We start from the raw sequence: 6,337 nt of genomic DNA, 5'->3' as shown, positions 1-6,337 counted from the left end.
AAACATGTTTCATCACTGCTTTGATTCGACTTAAAAGCTTGTGCCACTGCGAGCATGAAATTACCACCACTGTTTCACTTCCCATTTTTCATCACAAATCTTTTGGAACATAATCGCTTTATCAACGTGCGAGCCCAGGTTTTGATTAATCTAGGCAAGTACTAATAATAAATAAAGAAAAAAAGGAAATGAAATAGATTGAAAAATTAAAAATAAAATTAAAATGATCAAAATGTAAAGAAAATAAATTAATTATATTCATAAGAAAAAAAATAACTTAATTCACAAAAGTGAGAGTCAATTCATAAAATTTTTTTAAAATATAATAATTCCCATGTATATATAAAATTAAATTTGATCATACTTATCATAAAAAAAAATTAATTTATATTTATTTTAATTTTTTTAATTCATTCCATTCTCAGTTTTCTAACTACCAAGAGACCTTGGTTTTTCAAGATAGCGAGCAAGGCCCAATCAGATGGATACCCCATAGAGAGAGAGACCCAATCAGGTCAATACCCCATATGATTATCCTCCTTTCTGCCTGAAAATGTGAAAAAATGTTCAAAATGCGGGTTTCAAATGTTGGCCACAGTTACAGTAAATGATTTTGCTGAATTATGAAGTAGCCAATTAGATAAACCTTACAGTTACATCAAAGGCGACAACAAAATTGCCACTCATGTTAAATAATGAAGGGGAAAAAATATTGCTGCCACAAAATGACCCTGCAAAATTGGGTTTGGAAAAAAGAAACTGCTTCACTCTGCCAAGCCAAGCCAAAAAAAACACTTCACTCGTGTTCATACTCAAAAGGAAGGACCTCCTCTGACACATCCACCACTTCCTCAACTTCAATGTCCTTAGCCTCGTATTCCTCTTCTTCATCACTGGCTTCACCATCCCTAAGTTTTTGCCTCCCTGACTTGTCCTCTTCATGAAGCTGCCTCCATTGATTCACCCACTTGTCCCACTCTTCTTTCAAAAGCCTGCGCTTCTCGCGTTCCTGCTCGCTCAGTAGCAGTGATACGTCTTGGTCTTCAGCCTCGTACTTCTTGCTATACTTCTTCAAGTTCTTTCCAATCTCTTCCTCTTTCTCTGGACTCAAGAAAGATGGTGGCCTTGGTCGCCATAACAACTGTTGGAAAAATAGTGATTACTCAATATTTGCGTCGAAGACCAAGTACAGAACTACAAATCAATACAGAATTATCAGGATACTTGCTCTCAACACCAAATCTTGGATATGGAAGGCCTGTATGACAAGATTTTAAATGACTTATACCCCATTTAATCCTTCAAAGATGAGGTATTTATTTCAACTTACTCAAAACTAACTAATCAATCCAGTCCCTCGCAAATAAAGCATCTATCAGTTTGGTTTCTAGATCAACCAATCAGATTAGCCATTTACCAGAGTAATTGTTAATTTAGTCTTTCACAAACAAAATCATTATCAATGATGTCCATCAATTTATTGCAAAGACAATGAAAAATGAATTAAAATATAGACAAATTTATAACCTATCAATCAAAACACATGTTAAATGTCATAATTTAAATTGTAATAAATTGATAACAAAACATTATGGATGATTATTCTGCAATTAATGTAAGTCATTTTTAACTACTTAACACGGATTAAAAGATTATTTTTATAAGGGACCAATCACCAAATTGAAAACTAACCATTTGAAAAGGACTAAACTAAAGAGAAGATTCTGAGGGACCAAATTGAGAGATACTTTATCCATAAGAGATCAGATTGATAAGATAATCATATTATGAGGAACCAAATTAAAGACTACCTCACATGTGAAAGACCAAAACGAGACTTCAACATTTTTTTTTTTGGGGACAGGAGTAGAGTTTATATTGCAATCCTTAACCTTGCTAAAGACCCGACCACTGACCACTGTAATACTTAAACTAACAAAAGCTTCAAGCAAGGAGTGATGACACACCTGATAGAAGTGATCCTTCAAGATGCGATAGAGAAGCTTGCCATTGAAAGACCATATATTGAAACCATTTTCCATTTCATGGACCGAAGTCACAGAAGTTGCAACATACCTGCAGAATGAAATAAGTAATTTCAGAATAGCAACAATTTGATATTGAACAGCCATAGTAACTAAATAAGCAAGTGTAGAGTGATTTTAGCAAGGACCAAAACAAACTTATGACTTTATTAGTAATATCAAAATTTAGATTCAAAATTTACCTTCCAGTTGGATCCCATTCAATATCTGTTGCCATAAAATGCTCAGCAGTTGCCATAGTTTCAAGCTCATCAACATTATAAAATTCCAATTGTCCATTGAATCCTTTCAAACCTGCAAGCACAATGTAGCGGCCTGCAGGTGACCAAAAAAGAGCATTTGCCTGCTTGCCTTTCAAAGTAACAAGTTTTGAAACCCGGCCAGTGTTCTGAGCAGTCCGCATGGTGTAAAAGCTAATATCAGGCTTAGGGTTATCACCATGAATAACTGCAAACCTATGACCTTTGGGCTCCCAAGCAAAAGCAATAATCTTGTCATTTTTATTCTCAAGCTCCAGAACTTCAATGGGTATATCACGTTCTTTTATACGGAAAAGCTCAAAGCCTGTGTAAGTGCTTTTTTTGGTCTTTGTGTACCGATCTACCTTAACAGCAAGGTAGTCCCCATTGCTTTGCCAGTACATCTTGCAATCACTGACACTGAAAAGGTTCTTCTGCCTGAGTTCCTCTTTACCGGGGATTTGAACAAGACTAACCTACTCATCCACCAATGCAAAATATCAATTTACAACACTTGAGATAAGACCATGAACATTAATCTAAAATAGCAAACCAAACAACCAGAATGCAGGTAGTTCCACATAATAGCACTTACCCTAGCAGGCTGGTTCCCACCACCCATCTCAGGAACAAAAAGTGCAAGAATAGGATCTGTTGGAGACCAGATGAAATCCATTACATTTTCAACCTTTAAGGACTTCTTGTCAATAAGAGAAAAGGTCTCTGTCTCATATACAGAGATCACATTTTCCCCATTCTGGCAAAGTACTTGTCATCTCTACCACCACCCCATCTGCAAAGATGATATCAATGTGTTAGGCACATTGGAGATTCTAATATATTAGGATTTAAGCTAGAAAGGGGGAAATGGTACCTGAAAACAGGCCATGACACCCCAGCAACACCCCCAGTACCTCCAACTGCAAAATCGTCTGCACTTCCTTTGAAATCCCTCATCACTTTACCAAGTCTCACATCAAAGATATTTATCACAACCCTCTATAAATAAAATTGATGTCAGAAACGGTGTAAAGAAGAAACTCACATTACAAATATAAAACAATGAATAAACAAGATTGAACTCACATTTGCATCACGAGGATTGCTTGGTTCATGGCTACTGTAAGTTACCAAATACTTCTCACCAGGTGAAAAATCAATGAGTTTTACCTGCAGTTATTAATATACGTACTATATAATTTACAAGTCAGGAGAAAGCGAGAAACATAATCCTAACTCTAACACAAAACAAAACCTGTGGATGAGCATATCGCATAAGACGATTGAAGTTTGTGGCACCTCCCCAAACAGCTGCCCCCTGCCTGTGAACTGTTGCCAAATATGTACCAAGTGGGGACCATTGCACAAAACTCTCAGTCCAAAACTGTCATTGCATCAGATATAAGCATGCAGTGGTCAGCAGTGACACAAAGGGGCAGTGAAGAATAAATGATGAGAAGGCATTAATACTCATATCAGAAAAAAGGATGTGCACTCACTGTACGCTTGTAAACAGGATCAGGCTTCAAATGCCTTGCATCATTCCATAAAACCTCAGTATCAGAGCCAGCACGAATCACAAACTGGTCTCGGGCTTTTGCATCAGTAAGCCAATGCTGAAGATTTTCCTGTCAAAAGTACAATACTAAAATGAATCACAAAAATATTGAAAAGCTGCACATTTTACAGGCTCAAAATGATAGAATAAAAAGCCATCAAATGTGGCACCTAGAAGTCACAGATAAAGGCACTAAATCATAAATTAAAAGAAAAACTATACACATATGTGGTCACACCACACAGTTTCCAACAAGTAACACATGCGTTCATATTTGCAAAAGGATGCATGGTATATCATATATGATAATATTGAAATGGCTTAAGTTTAAATACAATTGTAAAAGAAAACTAGACACAAACAATCAAGTGAAAAAGGTGATAACCAAAATTTTTTTAAAAAAACCCTATTAAGTTACAAACACCCTGAGATGTAAACCAACAAAATCGTTGGACAATCATATAATATCATCAATCAAATGATCAGAATTCCTGGTTTAACAAATACACATGGTCATCGTAGCAATATACCTTTTTTTTTCCGTTGCCAGACATCGTGGTAACATACAATAACAGATATAAGGCTGCATTGAAGGGTCAGCAGCCAAGTCAAGAAAATAGAATAGTTTACATTAGTAAAACTACAACATCTGACTCCCTAGGTTGACATGCGAGAGAACTTAAGAGTGCCATCAAAGTTCGCAACAAAAGTTCAATTCACAGTTCTGCAGTTTTTCATAAAATTTAGACTTAAAGAACAATTAAAAAACAAAGCAAATATCCAAAAGAAACAGAATTGATATAAAATATTACTCCAGCAGCATATGGGTTTGTTTCGGGGGGAGCCCACTGATCTGGTACTTTCATATACCGGTTAAAGTCATCAAACATGTTCACCGAAAAAACATGTGCACGATCCAACTTGTATCCATGTGTCTTTTCTTTTGCAAGCTCAGCTTCCTAAAACGAGTGTCAGATTTAAAGACAAAAAAATGAAAGTGTTAAAAAATCCAATGCAATGAACAACTACAAGGAGAAAAACTGACACTAAATTACTAATAGCAAAGTTTTCACATAAAAATTTTTTTCTTTCAGGTTTTGACATTCATACCTGAGGAGTATTATACTCAATGAAGCAATAACCTAAACTTATTTCAGAACCAGGATCAACAGGCATAAACAGGCCATCCTCTTTAATCACACCAATCTGACTAAAAATTTTACGTATTACACCTTCCAGCTTCTCAAACTTCTCCCGGGGCACAACTGGAAGGTTATCCACAACTATAATGTTGCTAAATCCAGAATCCAACTCCAGATTTTCCTCCTGGTAGATATCTTCATCATCACTATGTTATGAAAAACAAAACATAATCAGATCATCAAGCCAACTGATAAATCAAAAATCTGACAATTGTAAGCACCAAATATACATAAACCAAGACAGAATGAGACATTATGGAGAAAGGTTGGCTTAAAAATAAGTTATTTCATTCCTTAAATAAAGGCCACAGATTTTTAATTGCATTATTTGTTTGGACGAGAAGAGAATGCTAATATAAGCAACTTTTTTTCGACCAGAATATAAGCAACTTAAACACTGAATTGGGGGTGAAACAGAGGAATAATGCCCTTCATCGAGGTAGTTTACAGTCGCCAATTCTCTTATTTCTAAACTCCCAAGATTGAAAGAAGTTCCAACTTAAAGTAGAAATAACCAGCGTAAGAAAATTTCACCCCGTGAACCATACCTTCTACATTGATACATGAGTTAAGAAAGCACTCCCATAACTTAAATGTAACAAAAACACCCGTAAACACCAAAACCAAATCCTATTTCATTAAGTGTGTTACTAATATCCAGAAGTTTCATAGGAGAACTGCTTCAATCACACATAAATCATGGGTAAAATGTACTTCTTCCCGCCAAAAAAAATCTATTTTCCCACCTTACACAGTACATATTTTCCCAGTACGAATATAGGCATTATGAGTTTCCTAAATAAAAAAGGAAAGCTATAAACTTAAATTCACATCACTTAATAAATACAAATGCCAACTAATTGCAACGTAAGATTCAATTTTTCTCGCATTACCAATTATCTCAGTAGCGAACCAGAAACATGTAAGAACTAGGGTGGAAATACCTGACGACGCCAAAATCATCGCCCGGTGGAAGGCGAACGGAATCCAAGTCAAGAGTGGAGAGATCGACTCCAAGCCGTAATGCTGTTGCCTCAATCTCATTCATTACCATTACGTCCGCCATGACTAGACCAAAGACGAAAATAATGGCTTCGAAACTACGAGATTCTCTTTCGTTGGCAGTGACCAGTTTACGTTCCCAGACATAAATACTGAAAAACTAGTTAGTTTCAAAGGCGAGCATAGTTGTGGCGACAAGAGTCTCAGTCTCAGGTTAGCGCGGGCAGAGTTAGGTTTGCAATTGAGAGCAAGCTAGACGAAGCGGCTCAGGTTTCCTCTTGGATATCCTCC

The 6,337-nt window shown here is 36.2% G+C and overlaps 1 pseudogene; it reads right to left on the bottom strand.

Moving 5' to 3' along the window:
• Positions 1 to 598: 598 nt before the first annotated feature.
• Positions 599 to 6,116, bottom strand: LOC129296411 (eukaryotic translation initiation factor 3 subunit B-like; annotated as a pseudogene).
• Between the last annotated feature and the right edge of the window lie 221 nt (positions 6,117 to 6,337).

This window comes from Prosopis cineraria, unplaced genomic scaffold (genome assembly GCF_029017545.1).
Source record: "Prosopis cineraria cultivar Desert tree isolate PC_DT_omini unplaced genomic scaffold, ASM2901754v1 PC326, whole genome shotgun sequence".
Taxonomy (NCBI): domain Eukaryota; kingdom Viridiplantae; phylum Streptophyta; class Magnoliopsida; order Fabales; family Fabaceae; genus Prosopis; species Prosopis cineraria.
Note: the sequence above shows the minus strand (reverse complement) of the source record. Positions and strands in the feature narration are given on the sequence as shown.